This window comes from Puma concolor, chromosome A1, assembly GCF_028749965.1.
Source record: "Puma concolor isolate L17-30 chromosome A1, mPumCon1.1.hap2, whole genome shotgun sequence".
NCBI lineage: Eukaryota > Metazoa > Chordata > Mammalia > Carnivora > Felidae > Puma > Puma concolor.
The window spans coordinates 80,386,921-80,411,012 of NC_141667.1; the positions used below are offsets into that span (position 1 = coordinate 80,386,921).

At 36.8% G+C, this 24,092-nt stretch overlaps 1 long non-coding RNA gene across 1 annotated transcript in view; it reads right to left on the reverse strand.

Moving 5' to 3' along the window:
- The window catches only part of LOC147584253 (uncharacterized), a 33,718-nt gene extending 10,716 nt beyond the window's left edge, over positions 1-23,002 (reverse strand). The window contains exons 1-2 of the long non-coding RNA XR_015255275.1: positions 22,834-23,002; positions 20,758-20,917 (exon numbers count right to left, since the gene is read on the reverse strand). This is a non-coding gene — a long non-coding RNA (uncharacterized LOC147584253). The remainder of the gene's footprint in view (positions 1-20,757; positions 20,918-22,833) is intronic.
- Between the last annotated feature and the right edge of the window lie 1,090 nt (positions 23,003-24,092).

The window sequence follows — 24,092 nt, forward strand, 5'->3', positions numbered from 1 at the left end:
TTTGTTTTTATTTCCATGAAGATTTGAAATCTCCTCTCAAGGGAATAAGAAGAGAGGTGCTAAATAGTTGGGCAGTTGGGAAAGTAGGTAGTGAAATTCTTAAGTAGAATGGTATAAAAGGTGCCTGAGTGGGTTCTTTCTCTGTCTACTGTCAAATGACACCAAGAATGGTACCTGGCTGGAGATCAACAAGGTAAGTCTTCAAGATTTATCTTCAGAATCTGATTTACTTGTTGGACATTTTTGTCCCATGCTATGGTATATCGTCTTTTTGGCAATATTTTATTTCTAACACAATATCCTATGCATGAGAAGTATGTTGAGCACATTTTATTAAATTCATATTAAAGTCACCTTTCCTTCCTTTCCTTCCTTCCTTCTTCCTTCCTTCCTTCCTCCTTTTCTTCCTTCCTTCCTTCCTTCCTTCCTTCCACTGTCATTTATTGGGAATCTATTTTGTTCAGGAGGCACTGAACTCCAAAGCATTCAGAAAGATCTAAAGGACATTGTTCATGTCCTATGGGGAAATGCCTATGCAAATACCTGTGGCACAGTGTGCTGGCATTATTATCACTTCATTAGCATAAAACTCTACAAGGATTCAGAGGTTAGAGGGATCCTTTCTAGCTGTAGTGATCAGGAATCCGGCATTTCTCCAAGGAATCTGTATTTGTTTTAGTGCATCATGGTATTATGTATAAACTTATCTAATGTGGATGTTGCTACTTGTTGTTAGTACCTCTCAGTGGATGGAGTTAGGGAATCTATGTATAAATATAAATATAAAATGTGCACTAAGCACATTTTTTATCTCTTCTTTAGTATCTATATGCATATGTTTAAAATCATAAGTTTAGGGGCGCCTGGGTGGCGCAGTCGGTTAAGCGTCCGACTTCAGCCAGGTCACGATCTCGCGGTCCGTGAGTTCGAGCCCCGCGTCAGGCTCTGGACTGATGGCTCAGAGCCTGGAGCCTGTTTCCGATTCTGTGTCTCCCTCTCTCTCTGCCCCTCCCCCGTTCATGCTCTGTCTCTCTCTGTCCCCCCAAAAATAAATAAACGTTGGAATAAAATCATAAGTTTATATTGATATCTCCAATTCCAGTTCAAACTCAAGGCTTCTTTCTAGATTTCTCACTTTTCTTATTATAACTTCCTTCCCTAACACTGAGAAACTTGGCTCTCATTGTCATTAATATTATTAGATCGGTGTCCTCTGTATATATAATCAGTCTTGCTTTGTATAATGTGTCTCAATAGCACATGTGTATAGTTATCATACAGCAGCATATTGTCACCAGAAAGCAGCTTCCTGTACTGCTAACAATTCTAGGCTTTGTTTCTCCATTAAAATCACTTTCTGTTAGTGTCAAACTCCAGTTTAGTTACTTCATTCCAGACAAGAGAAAATGAAGTATGCAAATACATTTTGGATGATGAGGTTTGAAAAGGCCCAGGATCAATGAAGAGGAAGAAACAGAATTTTCTGTTGACATTTTAAACTGACTCGTTTAATAATTTAATTCTCCCTGGCTTGTAGAAAAACAAACAAAAAGCCCTCCCAAACCCACATCAAACATATGAGGTGTTTGAAGACACAATGTAAAAGAATGCAAAGGGTATGGAGAGGAGAGTAAAGAGATTTTTTAAAAAAGCTTTGGTTAGTTCATGGTATTTCCTAGCATACCTTCGTATCGATATGGAAAGAGAAAAAAGTGAGAAAGAATTTATTCTTAATTAATTTTGTAGAGTTTAAATTAGGCAAAAGTGCTGTGCTATGGAAAAAATAGTAGGAAATTAAAATGTATTTAAACATTTTTATATTGTATTTTTTTAAACTAAATTATGATATAGGAAAGATAGCCTAACATAGGTTGCAATCATATACTAATAACAATTAATCACCATCTGTAAACCACAGCAATATGGATCAGCGTATGTTACTAGTGAAATGTCAATGACTTGGTAATGTCCAGTAGACTGATGTCAATTCATTGTGGGCAAAGGAGTCTATGATTGTTGATCTTTCATGGGTTTCCCCATAAGCCTGTTCCTTGCGCTGGAAGACTCAGTTTGCTTGAAGTATCATTATTAGTAGCACCTTTTTTAATTCTGGAAAATATTCAGCTTGGGTGATAAATTATATGGTCATCATAACTTAGAGAACTTAGAGAAAGCTGAGGGATCTCTCAGCTCTTCTTGTCATTTGACCCACAGGAAACAGGCCTAAGTAAAGCCACGTAGGCCTAGTTGCACTCTGGACTAAATATGAATGCAAATTGGACCAATCAGCTGCATTTTACACCAGCTGTAGCTTCTGGGTGGTCTTCAAAGAAAACCCCATTTAGAATGTATTTCAATGATGCAAAGGAAATTTCACAGACTGCTAAAATGAGGGTGGGAGGTATGTAGTTGAAAGAGAGGTTTTCAATCACTGTATTATGGACAGCAGAGAAAAGCTTTTTAGTTACAGATGTCCCCTGAAACTTCAGCCACGAGTTACTCACTAATATACATTGTTCATAGCATTCTACTATTTCCCCATAATATTGAGATGAATTCTGAGCACCATGTTATTCAAGGTGATGTCATGGATTAAAAATGTAATTTAGCACTTTTTGTCCACAGTATTCAATGTTGACAAAATACGCTGTCAATGCTGTCTTTTGTGTAATGAAGGGAAAACAAGTTTTAATAGGATTTCATACTTCAGTTGTGTGATTCGATACTAATATAGTATGTTCAGGTGCAAAATTATTAGTAATATAATACTTTCACCTTGAGTATTAAGATAGGAATGAGATTTTTGTCTGTCAAGATTAACTGAAAAATTCAAGACTTGATTGTGAAATATAGATACAAAGTCTTAAAGCCCACCTTGTTTGATCAAGTCTACTGAAAGACAATTCTGTTTACACAAATAAGAAATATTTGATGCAAAAATCCTTGATTATTAATATGCTATGAAAGCTTTAATCCATTTTGGATGAAGTGAGGAAAACATGTGATGATGAGGTGGTGTCAAAATGTGAAGAATGAAAAAATAAGTTCAAAAGAGGAAAGGAAGAAAAAGCAAGGAAGAAAGAAAATAGGAGTCTCCAAGGATGAAATAAAAAAGGAAACCAGCAAAAAATTTGAATCAACACCACCCTTCCATTTAAAAAATACAGATTCTCAATGGTCACGGACTTCTCTTATCCTAGGCATCCAACCTGTAACTTGCTTGATAAAAAGCAAATGATCAATGAGCTGTGGAAGATTCTGTACAGTCATTCCCCACTTCCAAAACAATAATTCGAAAGGAATGTCCAGTCTTGGGCCAGTGGTATTATCCTCACAAACAAAAGGACAGCTCATTAATCATTAATTATGCTGCTGTGAAAGCTGCAGAGTGGTTTTCAAAGAATACACTATTCTTCCTCCTTGATCCTTGATCATATTATTCTCTCATTAGAAGTTGCTCTGACCTCATTTCTGGGCATCAGTTAGCTCAGATATAGTAGCCAGGACAGGAAGGGTAGAGTGAAAGATAAGGATATAAGAGGTGTTGAGTTTTAAGAAATAGGATACAACATTGTCTTTCCTTTTGAACCTTCCCTCAGTAACATTAACTCTTCTACGAAGAAGGAATCATGAGCAAAGAAGTCTTCTTAGCTCCAAGTGCTGTACTTCTGAGTCTACCTATCCCAAGGAAGAATTTTCTATCCCAAGGAAGAATTCAGGAACGTTAGGCTTGGAATGAAAGTAAAGATTTCAGTGTTCATACCAGATGTGACACAAATAGGATAAGAAATTTAAAAATCAGAATTTAAATGCAGGCAGGGCTGTATGGTTGAGATTGGATTATGATTCTCAAGAGTTAGTTTGAACATAACCAGACAAGACCACTGTCTTCCCTTCCATAGAAGATATGATATGTTTTCTGATTTCTTTTTGTTTCTCAAAATTTGTTTGGATGTTGGTTAATTCTTTTTCCTGAACTTAATTTTAATCAATATTATATTTTTAAAATGACAACAAAGATCATCTCTTATCTCATAAATGATGGACAAATTTGCATAAAATTGTTTTTCACAAGTCCTTTAAAATTTGTAGTAGGTCTTGCCTTTCAACTTCTGTGGATTAAAATATGTCATGAATGCATAAGGTCCCCCAACACAACAACTTATAATCAAAGCCTGTTATCACATCTTTTGCCTATTCTAGGATCTTAATTCTATTTACCACATACACTTTAAGCACTAATAAAATAATTTCATTTGATTTTAGAATAAAATCTAAATCATTAAATAAAATAGAGATTAGGTAATATACAGGCTAAAGTGTATAATACATATAATATATAATCAAGAAATTAAAAACTGCATGTTAAATAAGCAATAGTATCTTTTAGGAAACAGTGTCATCTCTATTGATTTTACTCTGTACAAGACAGGAAAAGACCCATGTTCTCTTTGTCCCATTCATTCATTCATTCATTCAGTTTTGGTTGAGGGTCTACATTGTGCAAGCTATGTGCCAAGTGCTTAAAAAAGGTGCCAGGAGAAATTGCAAATGTTTTGGCAAAACCACTATTAAATCATGCTTTGGCACATTATTAAAGTTTGGTAAATATTATTTGAATGAATAATGAATTTTCAAGATTTTCTTCATATAAACTTCCTCTTACAACTTAATTTATCCTTCTACTTATTTTTCTTCCCAAGTATCTGAGAAAGAACCAGATAGAAACAAAATACAATGATTAGTCTAACATATTATATTTTACTTGTATTGGTCTATGCTCTGGATAAATCATAAAAGATACTGATTTTTTTTCTAAACATAAAGGATTTTGCATTCTTCTAAGACCAGTTTTGCTTTAACACTAATCAGACTTACCAGCCAACACAGTAACATGAAAATATATTTAAAACTCAGTTGCCCTAAATTTTCACTTTGTTCTGTTTCTTTAAACAGACAATAAACTGTAGAATCAACACTCTTCCCCTTTTTTGCTGGGCATAAATTGGCCCTTAGTCTGCTTATTGGTAAGTTGTTTTAGGTGCAGAGATAAATAATTGTAATTACACAACAACCTGCTATAATAATAATAATAATAATAATAATAATAATAGATTTCCCAATAATATATTACATATAAACTGGTTTAAGTTTGACTTTCATATATTCTCGAGACTTTTTTGGGGAAAGAAAATATCGGGAAATCAAATCTTGTAACAGTGTTTCAACAATTCATTAAACAGATTTTAACACTAAGATGCAAAGGCCTTTGTTCAAGTATCCTCTAGATTTCATAGCAATTTGAAAAATCTATTGTCTTAAGTCATCTTACAAGGCAACCTTTCCATTAAGTATATGAGGATTCTCTTAAAGATCACAATAGTGATGACTTTTCTTCCCAAATAATGACTGATTTAAGAATAGATTGTAAAAACCGGCATTGCTGTTAGTAATGGATTTCAGTTGGTATTTCTCATTGCTAATGAGTCAGATTGGGCCATTACTGATTCTGGAGTTCTGACCTCTCTGCTGTTGTCTTTTTAATTGCCGACTCCTCATAGAATCCAGAGGGATTACACAAATTTCTCCAACCATAGTTGTGCTTGGAAAGAGTAAAGCCTCCCTAATTTCAAGGTATGGAGACTATTTAGTTGAGAAAACTTCAATTGTAAGTTGTTTTGAATTTACTTGGCACCTTGTAGGTCTTACTGCAGTTTACTCTTTTGTTTTTCCATTTTCAAAATAACTGAACTAAAGGAGTACAATTTAGGGAGAGTTCAAGCCATGGAAATAAAAGGAAAATTTGTCTTAAGTTCTCCAAAGACATCTTGTTCAGGAAAATGGGAAATCTTGTACCTTGGGGTGCAAATAATTGATGCCCCCTAGGGGACTACAAAACAAGAGAAGGGAAAGTGTACTTAATGGGAATTGACTCAAGGGTCTTGCATTTTCATCCACTATGTGCAATCCACAGTTCTTTTCGTCAGGGGTTCCTTTTGGCATGCTCTCAGGAAGTGCTTTGAGACTTCTCTCAGGAGATCTTTTCACATTCTTTCATTTCCATGCTGAGTCTGCAGTGTTCCCACACAGAAACCTATACAAACCCTTCAATGAATGATTGCTCAGCTTTATCAGCCTTGTGGGTCTCTCCAGGATGTGAGCAAACAACATTGAGGAAAGACATTTCACACCTTCCAGTTCCTAAGCCTCTATCTTTATACAAAGCCAACATATTGTGTATGCTTCAAGCTTTTGCATGAACAATGTAAGTAGCCTGGCACCACCATATCAGCATTTTCTCAAATCCTTGTCTAGGGAAACAGTTATCCGTTATCACAGGAACAAGAGTAAATTTATTTTTGCTGCTGAAAAGAAAAAAAAATGTTCAACTTAAAGGATTAACAGATATTAAAATAATATTTGTGTAAGGTTAAGCCCACAGACTGGCAAACAGTGAGCTCTCTTGAACATTAATAATCTGGAGATAATACCTGTTATACTTCAAAGACTTTAAAGGGAGCCTCTCAGTAGCATGGGAATTAATATGGATGATCAAGAATTCATGGTACAGTCCCAATTTTTAGCTGAATGATCAGAGGCCAATGTTCAATCATTATGTTTCATAGCTCTATGAAAATCTGTAATCAAGAAACATCCTTTAAAGGAAAACTATTTAAGTTGCTCAGCTTGAATGGAGAACATCTCATATTAAATTTCACAAAATTTGTCATCCAAAATAAAGAACTCTTTGGGTCATGTTTGATGCGTTACTGGAAGGTATGAGGGTCAAGTTTATTATATAACCATTACAGATCACACACTGCATTATACTACATTTCAAAGTATCTACAAGCAATATTTCAGATAGTAATGCACAGAATTGGCAAAAATAATAAATAAACGGTAGGAAAGGGATTAGAGGAAACGTAGGGTCTGAGCCTGAGTCATTAGAAAGCAGAGCTGGAGATAAGAGCTTGTTTATTTGGGGAGGTGATCTAGGGAGATAGGAGGGTAGGACAGGGGGAATAAAACAGGGGAAAGAGAGAGAGTCAAAGCCAATTCCAAATGGTGTATTCTCTAGTTGATCAATACTATGGTCAACTCTGCTTCATCCTCTAGGGATGTTCTGAGGAGCTATATGGATTACATCACAGAACTTATCCCTTGCTCTACCAGGGACAGAAAATAGCAGATGTCACTGACAATCTCTCTCCCTTCATTGGAAAAGAGTTGTCCTATGGAGTATCAATTTCTTTGCATACATATTGTACATATATGATTACTAGTGGTCCTGTATCATAGATCTACATTATAGAGTTAGAGAATCAGTTGGTGATTCAGTGGATAAACTGTATTTTGAAGAATATGCCCCAATTCTGAAGGGTGTTGCTCCCAATCCAATCTCTTACCTGAGCTTGTACCAGCCCATTCCATTGCTGTTTCAAGAGTGGCATGGTATATGCTGGGGCAGGTGGATCCTGTGGTTACTTTCCCATTCTTGCACTTTTTTTTTTTGGTCCGAAAACGTTCTAAATTGGTTTGAGGCAATATTGTGTGAGATTCCACACAAACCAGTCAGGTATTCTCTAAGTCTCTGGAGGGTGGTGTTGGTGGGAGTTTCTGGGAAGGTAAAGCCATGTGTGGAGTAGGTATCATTTCTGTTAAAGGTAAATTTCTCTCCTCTCCAGGATGGAAAAGTCTAAAGTAATCACCTGTCAGTTAGTAGGGCTTACTGCAGTTTCCCTTTATCACATCATCCTGTTTATTTCCTTCAAAATACTTTTTCCATTCTGAAATTATGTTGTTTTGTAATCCCAATAAGAATGAAAACTCCTTGAGGTTAGAAGTGCTGCCTCTTTTATATAGTATCATATACTCAGGAGTCCTGGAACATAGTATGGACTAGATAAATACTCCTCTTTTCACTTTGAATTAGTACTCAGTCTTTGGTAATTTATTTCCTTTGGGTGCTGGTCAGAAGGGAACATGCAATTTATTGAATTCTTTTTATATGCCGGACAACTTATGTACATTACATATGATGGGGGTGTTGCCATTCTCCCCATTTTATATTTGAAGAACCAGTTGATAGTCAACTTGATTAGAGTCATACAACTATCCAGATAGGCCTTGGGATCCTAATTCAGGTTTGTTTTGCTCTGAAACTACTGTATCAGGATACCCCATGGGATGACAATTTGGCACCAATTCCTTGTTATCTCTTTTTGTGGTGATGTGTCAGACTTCTAATGTTCCAGACACCACCAAAAACAATAGACCATCTTTCCCAATAGTTTATTTCCCACTGAGGTTAATGGCACCATTCATTAGGTCTAAGCAGATAAATAGAGGTGATTTCTTTTTAAAAAAATTTTTTTTTTCAAGGTTTATTTATTTTTGGGACAGAGAGAGACAGAGCATGAACGGGGGAGGGGCAGAAAGAGAGGGAGACACAGAATCGGAAACAGGCTCCAGGCTCTGAGCCATCAGCCCAGAGCCTGACACGGGGCTCGAACTCACGGACCACGAGATCGTGACCTGGCTGAAGTCGGACGCTTAGCCGACTGCGCCACCCAGGCGCCCCAATAGAGGTGATTTCTAACTTCTCCCTCTTTCTCATCTCTCCCCAAATCTTTCTTTTAGTAGCTATATCTGTTAAACACAATGCCAGATGCAGCTACATTTTTGGGATTCGGCTTTTCCCATAGTCATAGTCTTCTGCCCCCATGGACATGGAGATGAGCACCCACACCTGGCCAATTAGAATGCTCCATCCTTGTAACCACAATGCTTCATGAAAAAGCACAAGACCCAGCCAGGCCATCTGCCTCCAGAATTTTCTGAATTGAAGGTAGAGTGGGACCTTCTTTTACTTATGTTTTCTGAGCTCAAAAGAAATGATCCTGAGAATGCCAAGTTCCTCAACACACAGAGAAGCCTGACAAGGTGAGTTCAACACATGGGCAGATGTAGAGGGGAAGGATTGAGTTCTGATGACATGCTTTGATGCTATTTGTTCAATCTTGAGTAAATCCAGTTTCATCCTTGCCTTTCCAGTATAACTGTCAATAAATTAGGTGTTTTTCTTCCAAGTTTAAAATGGGCTGATTTGAGTTTATCTAATTGCAAATTAAAACATCCAGTAATGAACTTGTTTTCTTGCCTAACCCTTGGCAAGGCCCACACACCCTGCTTTGGCATAGCTCTTCTCATGGTTTTACCCACTAATTCATTTTCCATCTTGCTTACAGAGTGGGCAGTCTAAAATGAAAACCTGTTGAAGTTACTCCTTGTTTAATCCTCCAGAAGTTTCCTTTAACTTTATGAGAGTAGACTTCAGTTCAAACTCCTTAATTTATCACATAAGACTAATCTTTCTACTTTCAAATCTCATCTCCTCCACTCTCTACTCTCCTTTTCTCTATTAACAGGCAATTTCTCAAATCCACCAAAGTACTCATACCTCTACAGCACTGTATATGTCGATACCACTGCCTGGAACACCAATTTCTCCTTTTCATCCAGTTGCTTGATACTTCAAGCACCATGGCACCCAGGATATCTTTCCTGAATCTCAGCAAAGACATATTGTTTTGTAATTATTGTTTTGTTTGTTTTTTCCAAGAGACTCAACTTGATGGGATGGGTTCTCTTTATATTTTCTGTGCCTGTAACAATACCTGGAATAAAATATGTGCCTAGTAAATGTTGGTAAATGAAGGAATGGAGTTACTCAGGTACAGGACCCTTGATGGTATGCCTTAATTATAGAGCAATTAAAACATATAGACCTTAATAACACTGGGACAAATTCTCAGACAATTTAGTTGAAGTAAGATATTAGCTTCCAAAAATAGAATTCAAAATGAAAATCATCATCAAACAAAGAATACTTTCCTTCTTTTCTCTTTCAAAAAATTGCTCCTTACTTTTTGAAAGACTAAGACATAACAGGGTCAAAGTCTGTCTATGTCATGAAATATTCATTCCTGGAATGAACTATTTGATTTTGAAGTATAAAAAATTATTGTAATGATGATGACTCTATCTGTATATAATTAGGTCAGATGTTATACCAGACCTTTATTGACAAGAGGCATAGTTGCTAAAAAAGTTCTCATTCAGTTTTTCCACAAAGCTGACACGGTTTAGGAGAATGGAAAATTTGATGGGGAATGCAGAGGCAAAAGAAATGATGAAGAAACTATTTCTCTTTAGTTTTTTAGTTTCAAGTGATTAACTGTATTGAAGAGATGGATTTCTTCAAGAATACCTGATTCAAACAATATTAGTTTTTTTTTTTTCCCACAAATGTTAGTTAACATTCTGCCCATGACACATTTGTTCTCTTTGATAAAACTGGCATCTCAAAGTCTTTCACTAAAGAGAAGTGTCCAAAAATTATTTTGGTCATCATTTCCTGTGTTAAATTTTAGTGAAATTTCAATGTGTATTTGTGAGTGAGTCTGTGTGTGTGTGTGTGTGTGTGTGTGTGTGTGTGTGTGTGTGTAAGTGTGCATACATGCATGAGTACATGTGTGCTGAAGGAGAAGGACTTTCCAAAGAGAGAGAAATCTTCATGTTACATCTCTTTAAACTGACTAGCTTCCTCAGGACATATCTATTTCTTCCTAGGTCTCTAACTTGACCATCTTTCATTCCAGGTCACTATGGAACTTTCTTATATTATATCCTTCAGTAGTAAGAATCTTCTTTTTTCAAGGTATATTCAGCTTTATTTGCAATTTCTTTCCTAGGTATTAACTGAGTTCTGATCTTCCAAAGTTTCTGACATATATTACTCACATTGCCTCTTCTTTGTTTTTGAAATGCAGCATCATCTTACTATACTATCCCAGGTTGACTGCTCTCTTACTTCAATTCTTATTGTATTTTCCTTCAAATAGCTTTAAAATTGGATTAAACTATCCCCTAAAAGCTCCAAGTTGTTTTCTGAACTTCGTTCTCCAGAACCCCTACCTTCATCTAGAATCATCTCTTCAAACTCTGTCCCCCACTCCGCTCATCTTGCCAATCCTTCAACTCCTTATACACTCGTTTTCCCATACCTTCATGTAACAGTCCTTTGTCATCCTTTAAGATAGCCATCTATGATTAACATCTCTACAACTTACGGTTCAATTTCTCTGTTCTAATGCAGACTGGGGAAGGCTTCCATATTTCTGGCTGTATTTATCTCCAAAGAATAAAACCTACTAACATTGTTTGACATTGAAAATATGGAGTCACTAACAGCTCTGTAAAAGAAGTTTTGAATGCATGTTTCTTTTATATTATGAAAGATAGTAGTCCATTATCCATGCCCTGTAACAATAATCTGTGTCTGGTATGTGGAAAGCAAAGAATGAGAGACACTTTCTTTTATCCCTGTGAATGTGTTCCCAGTGCTAAAAAAGAAGTCTAGACTGATGTGCAGAATGAAGCCTTTACTCTGAGGCTTTGTTGGTTTCCAGAAGCAGGGCTTCTTCATCCGGCAGACAGTATCTATATTTCATTACACAGAATCCTCTACTTAATTAGACTGGCTCTTTAAGCCAATTTCTTCTTAAATAGCATTCTCTCTTTGTATTTTCACATCATAGATCAGAACAACTGTGCTCTTAGTTCTTGTTGTACAAAAGGGCGTTAGCAAGTTGTCCCTGGGGACTAGTTAGGATGGACAAAAACATCAACTTGAATCTATCAGAGCCCACACAAGATACTGAAAATTGTATGGCAAACTAATTTTTCTCATTGATGATAAAAATAAAAAAATTCAATAAACATGAATTAAAGTTATTAAATAATAGATTCTTAGAAATTTCACAAGATGTTATTTGTTGGTGGGGGTTTTATGAAAGTATAGCATTCAAGAATTTTTTAGGGGGGAGGGAGAATGTTTAGGTTTGAGTTAAATTTAATTAGGAACATTTTCATAAAAACATTGTATTCCCCTGTTTTTATATGCTTAGAATAAAAAGTTAGCCATTAAAATTGGAAGAATGTCTGCAGTAATTTGTGAATATAAACATTATGTATATAAGGCCTATTTCCCTTCTTGTATTTACTAACAGATACTATTAATTTTTTTTAATGTTTATTTATTTTTGAGAGAGAGAGAGGGAGAGAGAGAAAGAAAGAGAGAGAGAGAGAGAGACAGAATGTGAGCGGGAGAGGGGCAAAGAGAGAGGGAGACAGAATCTAAAGCAGGTTCCAGGCTCTGAGCTGTCAGCACAGAGCCTAATGTGGGGCTTGAACTCACAAACAATGAGATCATGGCCTGAGCTGAAGTTGAAAGCTAAACTGACTGAGCCACCCAGGCACCCCTACCAATAGACACTATTAAGAAAACTGCTTGGGGTGTGTGGGTGACTCAGTTGGTTAAGTGTCTGACTCTTGATTTTGGTTCAGGTCATGATCGTGGTTCATAAGTTTGAGCCCCGCGTCAGGCTCTGCACTGACAGTGCAGAGTCTGCTTGAGATTCTCTCTCTCCTTCTTTCTCTGCCCCTCTGCCTCCCACCCGCCCCCCCCAATAAATAAATAAACTCAAGAAAAAAAAGAAAACTACTCATTAAGATAGCTACATATAAGATAATGATACAAAAATGGTTATCCTTATTATTTTAACCAATAGGTAGTTTGTCTGTCTATAGTAATTTGGTTTCCAAATTCAAAGATCATATCACTAATGGGGGAAAATAATTAAAGTAAAGGATATTTTTTCCAGTGTGAGTTCTCTTTATAATTTACAGTACTTGTTGGCACATAAATTTCAAGTAAATTTGCTCTGCCCAGATTTTCTTAGTAAATTTAGGCAACCGATCAATATTGCAGGCTTCTGTGCTGCTTGTCACAGGAAGCACCTGGATCTTTTATCTGTCCATACTATGGAGATTTCGCAGGTAATTTCCAGCTTAAGTCTCTTTGGTTGCCTAGAGCCAGGTAAAACACATTGGATAGCTGGAGCAATAATTTTGACAATAAAAGTTACTACATAAGGAAAATGAAGTTTCTAATTGGGCCCAGGTGTTCCTGTTTGACGTTCCTTGTTTGGAGGCCATGAAGAGTGATGAGTTCACCTCAGCTTCATTCTGCCAGGTAAAACTGGGGACCTTAGGCTACAACTGCTTTAAAAAGAATTTCATCCATGGAGTTCTGTCTACAACCATCTTATTAATTTGCGTGGACTGTAATATTTAGGTGGGTTGCTTGAAAATGTTTACTTCATAATTGAAAATAAAACTATTTGATTTCATGGCCTGAAGGGTTAGCTCCTCTCAGAGGGACACCATATTTTGATGGTGTCCTACAGTGACTTCTCTACAATAATGGCAGCAGCTAGCAATCTTTCTGAAGATAGTGTCCAGGTATGAGGATGTGCTAATCATAGCAGACAAAGCTTGCAGGCCCAGGCTGAACTGGCAAGTCAGTTTCTGTTTCTAATTCTGTAAGAGCATCTTCAAAGCCACCTGCAGAAGGCAGGCTTTTCAGCTGTCTCTCAAATCAATCCATATTTCCTGAGCTTCTGTGTTCTGGAAACCATATCGCTCTCAGAGAAGGAGTACACTTAGAGATCATTACTCAGAGCCCCTCCCCTCTCACTTCCTATTTTATAAATTGAATTGAGGTCTTGAAAGGGTAAATGAATTGTCCAGACTACACAGTTACCTGATGGCTTTGCTGAGACTAGAGCCCCATATTCTGCGTCCCAGTCACAGTTCAGTGCTATGCTGGTAAATTCTGTCTCTCTGCTCTGTTGTAATCACTATTTTCCATAGACTCTCTAGATCTGAAATGTTCTTTTCTATATTAATTTCATTTTGGCTCCCAATTCTGGTTCATTATCTTGATTCATCAAACCATTGCTATACAAGGCCCATGCTAAAAGTTCGCATCCTGGCCCTCCCTTCACCAGAAACTTTTCTCCTCATTAGAAATCGCAAAGAGAGAAATATGCAGTTTTTCTTTCAAGACTGTGCTTTCTAGTTCCACTTCAAACATCAACTTTACCTTTTCTGACCCTCTGCTACAACTAAATGATAACTACCCTTCCACTAAAATGCTATGGAGATTTGTACCTTACTTGTGGAATAATTGCTCCTGTGTACTTATCTTAGGCTATTTATGAGTTATATGAGGACAGTGAGCATGTATATCGTCTTCAGATTTAAAGTGAAAGCTTATTATAAGTCATCACAGTTGGCATAGTATTAAAAATGTTATTTTAGGGGCGCCTGAGGGGCTCAGTCAGTTAAGCATCTGACTTTGGTTCAGGTCATGATCTCATGGTTCATGGGTTCAAGCCCCACCTCTGGCTCTCTGCTGTCAGTGTGGAGCCTACTTCGGATCCTCTGTCTCCCTTGCTTTCTGCCCCTCTCTCACTCTCTCAAAAAAATAAACATTAAAAAATAAAATAAAATAGTTTATAAAAATGCTATTTTGGGGATGTTATTATGAATGTAGTAATTTTTCAAGGAGTATATACTCTCTAGGAATATTTAATCCAGTATTAGCACATTACCTTCTTTCTGCCCACTGTCAAAGTCAAGGTTCTTGTGTTTTTAGCTCTCCTGAGTAGTGAGATTTCTACCTTCACATGGGCCAGGTCATCCCCAACATAAAGATTCAGATAAAGAGAGCCCAGAATTTTGGATTGCTTGTGTACCCACTACCTCAGATGGATTCCTGTCTTGGATTCCTATCTCTCTCCTGTACCTGAGGTGTCTCCCCACTAACCAAGAGGCATATCTGCATATGGGTCCTTCCCTTTATTGTCCGTATCATTTGGCTTCTCAGTCTGGCAAAGTTTCTCTTGCAGTGAATAACAGATTCTTCATTAAATATGACACTTGCATTCCTAACACGTTTTTATGTGATGATGCTGGTCCAGACACCACTCTTTGGGAATTGCTGGTCTAGAAAAACATTTTCTTTTGTTTTTTTGTTTTGAAAAGTACTTGTATTTTTAAAAAGTGTTAGTCTTGAAATGATTTCAAATTTACTAAAGTTGTAGTAAAATACACAGAGTTCCACTATACCGTTTACTCAGATTCCCAATTGTTTATATTTCTGAACCATTTGAGAATAACACTTCTGTATCTAACCAATTCCTAGTTGTATCTGCCTAATATCAGAATGCTAACCTGTTACCAGCTCAGCTATTAACCTCTTTGTTTTCTTTTTTTAATCTACTATTTTATCTTTTGCTTTTAAAATTTGAGAAGTTATAAAAAAGGAATTTTCAATTTTGAAAATCCCCTTAAAACCTCATTTTGAGGGAGAAGTTTACTACTTGTATCCAATTTTTGAATAACAGAGGGTCAAAGGTATACAGAATCTCTGGAAACCAGAACTGGTGAGTTGGAAACCACTGGTGGAGCACTCCTGCAATGTTGAGATGAACACTTGCATTTACATGGTACTTCCTACAAGCAAATTGCTTGAGCTTTAGTTTTCTTAGTTATTTATTTCAACAACTACATGAAATATATAGGAAGCTTGATCTGTTAATTGGATTTCCTTTATAGAAAATCTTTAGAAACAGTCTTTCTCCCATGTTGAGATGGATTTGACTTTCCAATCTTGAATTCAAGAACTATCTCTAAATATTGTTTTACAGGCAGATAGATTAAAGAAAAAAATTATTTGCCAAGAAACTTCATTGGGGCACCTGGGTGGCTCAGTCGGTTAAGTGTCTGACTTTGGCTCAGGTCATGATTTCACAGTTCATGAGTTCGAGCCCCATGTCGGGCTCTGTGCTGATAGCTCAGAGCCTGGGGCCTACTTTGGATTCTGTATCTCCCTCTCTCTCTGCCTGTCCCTGTTCATGCTCTGTCTCTCTCAAAAACAAATAAAACATTAAAAAAAAGGAAATTTTATTAATCTACAAAATCGTCCACAGTCTTTTCTCTCACTCAGTAGTGTCAGGGTCTGATTCCAGTGAATATCACAGGCTTTGAGAAGTCTACTACAGGGACTGAGGATAATAGTTTTAATTTTTATGAAACAATTTATCTTCCTGGGATGTGATTTATTTTAGGCATGCCCCAATTTCTTTCAAGCCTTAGGCCCAAGTGTCTGTGATAATTTGCAACACTTGGTGCAATAACCTGGTGTTCTCCACATTCAGCGTAGGATTACTGCTTCTAATTTTGCAGACAGAAAACCAAGGGACATAATAAAGTGAAAAATGGCACCAGAAGTCAGCAGAATAGCTAGATTAGACTTCAATCGTTTAATTCACTATCAAGTTAGAAACTCTCTCACTTGTTAACTTCTTATTCAGTCTGATTTCCATCCCAATGCATGGGTCTCTTCATCTATTCCATGCATGAAGCTTCATTTACTTCAAAGGCTCTCCTATATAGAGGAGAAAGAATGAGTACCTGGCCTGATTGGTATTCTGCCTTGAGCTTTGTAAGGATGTTTGTTGAAGACTAATGGTTGATGTGGACTCCATGAAGAAGACTCAAACCTTGACCTGTTGTTTAAAATGATATGTTACACAATACAAACCTGATGGTTAAAACTATTAGCCATCAGAATCCATCTATTGGCCTTTAAAGCCAAATAATTTTGCATGATAATTTGCCCAATACCGACATGAGACTTTATGTTGAGGGGTATCTGCCATATGATTTTAATAACTCCTCTTATCCCTTAGTAGTCTTCTACTCCTCCTGATATGCTGATCAATTTGTCAGTATTCAGAGGCAAAAATCCATTTTAATGTTGATTCTGGTGACCTATCATCCAAAACATAAAACTCCCACTCCTCCCTAATGCCTCCTCACACTATTTCAAATAATTTAAGTGAAATAAAAATGACATCTGTTTTTACTTTCAGAAACTTACTTCTATCCCTGCTGCCCTGTCATTGATGATCACCCCTAACTGGAAGCTGACTTTGGGTTTCTCTGTATTCATGTTTTCCTTTTCCCTCTAAGTGTGCTCTAAGTGAACTGTGCCCATTCAGTACCACTCCTGCGGCCCCTCCCCCCCATTATTATATTCATATAATAAGCATGAACGGATAAAGGAACAGCTGCTATAAAATTTTGCGCACATATTTATAAAGACAAAGATCAAAGATGCTGACTTTGAAGCAGATAAGGAAACAAAGGATAATATTCCCTTTCTTTATGTCCAGGGCCTCACGCTGACCACTCTGCTGGTGGGGAAGCCACTTAAACACCACTTAAGAAATAGAGCTTTAGGCAGGAAGAATTCTCATGGAAAACAGACACATTCAACTTCTACACAGTAAGAAGATCTCCATTTGGAATGACCTGTTATTCTCCCTTATTATCGCTCAGCATTCCAAAGCAATGTGGATGAACAATAATGCTGTGGTTGTTGGGACTCATAAAAGCATTGAGTGGTTGGGGCTTGCCCAATAAAATCCAATTTAGTGCTTAGTTGAAGGGAGACTTGTAGAGTAAAATGGCATATTGCACTTTAGGATCACCCTGCTAATTCTATCTGCTCTTCTACTGATTTGACTGCTGCTGCCCTGTTGCGTTGTTGCTCTAGGCTGTGTGAATAAAGAGCTTTAGAGGAAATCATAAATACTTGATTTAATTAAGACCATTACCAACACCACGTCTAGCCTCCTTTCTCCAAGTGCCAAGGTATGGATTACTTTTGAACAAAAGTGGTGCCATAAATACGTAGGGACGAAATGCAGTTCCTGTTTTGTGGTTTGTAAAAAAGAGTGCATCACAACAAAATGCCCTGTAGCAATGAAAGATTTTCTGGTCAGCAGTTTCCTTTGGAGTAGAGGTTTCCAGGGCTAGAGGCTACGGGGATACACAGTCAAACCTTTTCACATCAGTCAAAAAAGAAAAGGAAAAAAAAAGCAGCTCTAGTTCAGCCATTTGATTCTATGCTGAGATATCCAGTGCTGTTATTTTAAAGCCACAAGCCACAGGGATTGTGCTATTTTCTGCTCCAGCTGGACAATTTTGACTTTCATGCAAATCTCTGCATTAATGTGAAGAACAATGTCAATCCTGTTCATCCACTGACCCTTGTATTTTGTTTGAAGAATTCATTATATTTATCCAGATGCTATTACTAATATTGATAATCATTGAATAGCATGAATAAATTTTATCCACTCTGGATCTTTCCTGCGGTTAAATATATTCCTTCTTTTTAATTTTTTTTTTTTATGGATAACTAGCTCATCCTGGTTTGCCTGGGGTTTTCCTGGTTTTAAAACTGAAATTTCTGCTCACTGAGACACTGCTTAGTCCAGTTGGTAACTGTTTCTTTTCTCTGTTTTCAGTTCTGCACTGTGCCTTGTAAATCACCATCAGAATGTTTTTTATATACTTTAAAGTCTTATGCCACAAGTTCTATGGCCTCAGCTAGCTCTAAAACAAAACAAATTTTGACTGGGATTGCATTGAATGTGTAGATGGTTTATATGCACAATGGAATACTACGTGGCAATGAGAAAGAATGAAATATGGCCTTTTGTAGCAACGTGGATGGAACTGGAGAGTGTGATGCTAAGTGAAATAAGTCATACAGAGAAAGACAGATACAATATGTTTTCACCCTTATGTGGATCCTGAGAAACTTAACAGAAGACCATGGGAGAGGGGAAGGAAAAAAAAAGTTAGAGAGGGAGGGAGGCAAACCAAAAAAGACTCTTAAAAACTGAGAACAATCTCAGGGTTGATGGGGGGTGGGAGGGAAGGGGTGGGTGGGTGATGGGTATTGAGGAGGACACCTTTTGATGAGCACTGGGTGTTGTATGAAAACCAATTTGACAATAAATTTCATATTAAAAAATAAAACAAAAACAAAACAAAAACAAAAAACAACCCATTGAAAATTAACAGTAGCATACCTTATCCTTGAGCACAAATGATTTCAAGAACTAAAGCTACTTCATTTTAGTTCTGCTCCTCACACTTCCATAGGAGAGAAAAGAAAAGAAAAAAAAGCACAAGAAACACATTACCACATCTATTGGTAATCCTAATTATGAGTGACTTTCAAATTCTACTATTTGATTCTTCCCTTTTGGAAATTTCCTTTTGTGAAAGGGGCTAAATGTAGCTAGCTTTTACTGAGTGCCTTAATATATACCAAGTACTGTCTAAGTCCTTTAAATGAATTTGCTTTTTTTAATCCCCTCAAATTCCAGTGAAGAGAGTCTAATTATGGAGTTGCACAAGATGTGTGCTACACAACTGCAGGGGGCACCAATTACATAGATGAGGTAGTTGTGCTGAAAAAGTAGATATTATTATTATTCCATTTGTTAGATGAAAAAACAGCAGCACAGAGAGATCAAATAACGTGCCTATGACCAAACAGCTAGTAAGTGGTAAATAGGTTTACATTGGCAGTCTTGTTTCAGTGCTCCCAATGGGGCCTATTTCTAATAACACTTGCAATAGCAAATCCTTACTCATATTTGAAATGCGTACTTACATATCTGTTGTTTCTCTGCCTTTATTTACCCAAAGCTGTCCTGAAATTGTTCCATTCGTAGAGCCTAATCCAACTACATTGCTTAACTATGTCTTTTAAAATTTATTTATCGTTTTTCTATTTCCTCATAATTATTGTTGGGCAAAATGGAACCTAAAATATGTGTACCTTTCCTGGCTCATTATGAAAATATAACTTAAAGAACAATACTGCCCAACAGAATTTTCTGTGATGATGGAAGTGTCACATATCTATGCTGTCCAATTTTAGGAAACACTAGCCATGTGTTGCTATTGAGTACTTGAAAAGTAGCGAGTCCTGCCGAAGAACTAAATTTTAAATTTTATTTAATTTTAATTAATTTTATATTAAATTTAAATAGCTGCATGTGGCTGGGGGCTACCATATTGGGCAACATAGGTCTTAAGCCATTCACTTATTAAGGTCATCTTAATATTTATTATGAATATTATACTCCTTGCTTCATTAGTTAGAAATATACCTGTCCACTGGCTCCTACATGACTATATTTAAAGGACAGGTAAGAATGGGGCAGGAAGGAGAGAGAAGTCACACCAGGGGGATCCATACTTTCAATCTCCTGTGCTTGTTTATTCAGCAATGTTTGTAAGGGTGCAAAGATAATCACAGAGTAGATTACTTGGGGGGCCATAAAACCCATATTTAGGCATTTTTACAGGCACTGGACACAGTAGGGTTTCGAGTCATCAAGATGAAGATAAACATAAGAATCATGGCTTTATAGGAAAATTATAAAAATTACCTCTGAACTATCAATTAGCCTTCGTTATCGCCTGTCTCCTTCCCCCATCTCTCTATATTCATCCACAATTTTATGTATCACACGTGTAATAGGAATGCAGTTTGTTTTCTGCTATTTTAATACACTTTAACACAAGATGTATCTGAGATTTGTGATAAAAGACTCTTGGGAAATTTCTTCAAAATAAAGTCAGCTTCAAGTCATAAACTTTGACTTTTTTGACTTTGTTCCTTTGAATGATTGGGTAGAACAGAGACCCCTAAAAAAAGAAGGGGTGATTATGAAAACAAGCTGGATGACTAGTTTCTCCATTTAAGGTCTTTTCCTGGCTTTGCTGGACTACTATAGTCGCACATCATTAGTCTTGAAAAGAATGTTCACAGGGAAACTACCTTACGGTGCAAACGCATTTGGAGCAGGTGCGCGTGCTTTATTACATGCCCATGAGCACCAGTGAGGCCTTTGTTGTTGGCCACCCTTCTCCCCAGGGCTTGGCCTCCCTCCAGAGTCTCCTTTCACTTACTTTGCCAGCCAAATCTCCCTTTGCTTGCAGGAAGAAAGTATCTGTAGCGGCACTATGTGCTACTTGACTTTTAGCTTGTAGTATCAGCTGCTGCCATCAGTTCCTTCATCGGCAGTCTCACTTGTCCACTTAAAGTGAATTCGTCCGGTAGTAATGCCCGCTACAACACACAACGCTCAGTTACATTTGGATGTCAGATAAATAATGAGTACATTTTTAGTAGAAGTATGTTTCAAAATTTGTATGGAACATAATTTTTAAGTCTATCTCAAATTTTGCATGAGACATACTAAGAAATTATTTGTTGTTTATCTGAAATTCAAATTTAACTAAGCATCCTTTATTTTTATTTGCTAAATCTAGCAATCCTACATCAGGAGCATTCTCTTCATCGTAACAGCAAGGAAAGAGCTGATGCAACTCAAACTTTGTGGGAAGGCATCACAAGTCATTTGAACAGTGTGTTCACCTTTCAGAAATACCAGATATGCTCTTCTTGGAGTGACTAACACTTTAATAATGGCAATAGTCACTGAATCTGAATCTTAGCTATGACAAAAGAGTGTTGAGAGGACTAATGACTTATTGACTGGCTCTGGCCGAGCACCTCATGGAGCTTCATTTGATCACCAGAATAGAACAGCAGTTTAAAGTACAGACGGTCAATGACTAATTCAGAGCTGGGAACTTTATTTTTTTTATTTATTTTATTTTATTTTATTTTTTGTGCTTTTTTGCTTTTCTCTCCTATGGAAGTGTGAAGAGCAGAACCAAATGAAATAGCTTTAGTTCTGGAAATCGTTTGTGCTCAAGGATAAGTCATGCTACTGTTAATTTTCAGTAGGTTGTTTTTGTTTGTTTTGTTTTGTTTTCTTTTGTTTTACAGCTAGCTGAGGTGATAGAACTGGTGGCATTAGCCTTCAAAGTATAAAAACATTCTGATGGTGATTTACAATGCACAGTGAAGAACTGAAAAAAAGAGCAGAGAATGTGCCATAATAAAATTTGTATTACATAAAATCAATGATACAGACATCAATGCCATTGTTCATCATCTTGCTAATGACAGGGGGGGCAGGGCCAAGAAGACAGCATGACTTTGCAGCCCACCTAGCAACTTCTGGCTCTATCAGAGGTAATACTAAACTAGAGGCGAAGCCATCACGCTCAGTCCCAAACATAGCTCTTTTATAGCTGTCTGAATTTGTTTCATCTCCCCTTTATTCTTGGATTAGTGGCTTTAAAATGGAAATGCTGGATTCATTTCAGTTATTAGACTGATGTAAGCATTGTAATTCTCTCTCTTGAATTCTTAAATGTGTTGATTGTACTCTGGGAATTTTATGGTTCTTTTAAAAATACAGAAAGTGCTTTGCTCCATTTTTCTGATGTAATTGCTTGTACTATTTAATTCCCAACTCTATTATATTTGAACTTTTGCAGAGGAATCAAAGAAACACAAAAGACATTCTAAATGATAAATTTCCATTTCTTCTTTCAAAATACAAATAAAACTAGTTTGTCATAAATTGGAGGAAAAGAAAATTGCGGTAAGGTGGAACTTATTCAGAGTCAGAAGTCTTGTTTTTTAAAGGAAATACTCTGGTGACCAAAACAAATGGTGGTGAGTTGGTGACACAATAATAATTGGCAGTCTCTAGTGTCCAAAGCCATTTGCTTGAATTATTTATGTCTCAAAACTGACAGGAATTTCATAAAAGCAAATAAGGCAAGTCCAGCGGGTGTCGTTTACATGATGCAATCACACATCTGATTGACTGCAGGTCTCATCTGCCAGAGCTGATGCCTTAAAAACCCAGGGGAGGAGTTTATTTCAAGACAGTCCCATACCCATCAAGGTTTGATTAGTTCTTCACCAGCTTGATTCCATTGATTGTCAAAAGCAGGTTGACAGAGAAGAACAATGCAGCTACTGTTTGCTTTAAAGCACCTCAGCCCGCAGGAATTGCCACTGAATTGTACCCTTAGACTTTGAAATGATTGTTCAGTCCCCTAAAAAATACTTTCAAAAATTATCAGTAACCAACTGAATTATGATTTGTTGCTTTATAGTACCTGAAATGTGGCTGTTGCAGTCTGGCAACCTCCTTGGATGGTTTTTCAGCTTTGTCTCTGGGACTCAGCTGGTCCTTAATGTCTTCTCTCACTCCTCATTAACTTGGTTTTCTCCCACTGCAGTTTCCTTCTGGCAAGGTGGATGGAGATAGGGCCATGGTTCCATTGTACTGGCCTTTGGAGTTGGAATAGTAAGTGAGAAAAATGAAATTGCCCCAAGACAATTTACATAGTCTTCATTACAAACAGATGAGTGGCTCTTCCTACCCATTTTAATGTGAACTTTGGAGTAATGCTCATGGAGTTTATGATCCTTAAAATTTAAGTTTATCTTATATATTTTAAGAAAGAGATTTTAATGTGCAAAGAGAGCAACATATTTATGAAATTTTCATTTAAGTTTGTATTTACTTTTGCCTTGGACATTACAACAGACTTTGGGAATTAAATGAATGACTTATAATACTCTTCAGATTTTTTGTATCTATGGAATATTTTATATTCCATATTTTTAGATATTTTGAATATTTATTTCATCAAAACTGTGGAAATAAATTGTCCAGAATATTATGGTCATTGTTCATAATTGCTAAAGTCATTGCCATGTCAGTTGATGTCAATGACAAGTCATTTCCTTTGAATACTGCCATTTGTGACAACATGGATGAAACTTGAGGGCATTATACCAGGATAAGTCAGAGAAAGACAAATACTGTATGTTCTCACTTATACATGGAATCTAAAAAAACAAACTCAGAGAATCAAGGAGTAGAATGCTGGTTGCCAGCAGCGGGAGGGGTGGGGGAAATGAGGAGGGGTTGGTCACAGGCTACAAGCTTCCAGCTATAAGATGAATAAATCCTGAGGATCTAATGTACACTATGGTAACCATAGTTAACAATACCGTATTGTGTACTTGAAAGTTGTTAAGAGAGTAGATCTTAAGTGTTCTTACCACACAAAAAAATGTTAATTATGTGACAGGATGGAGGATGTTAGGTAACACAATACGTAAGTGTTGCATAGTATGTGTATGAAGTCAACACATTGGATGATTTGAACTTATATGATGTTAAATGTCAATTGTATCTCAATAAAGCTGGGAAAAAAAAGTTCTGGAGATGGATGGTAGTGATGGCTGCACAACAGTGTCAGTACACTTAATGCATTCAAACTGCCCACTTAAAAACGGTTAAAATGGGAAATTTTATGTTATGTATATTTCACCACAATAAAAAAAGAAATATAAAAAATTATTT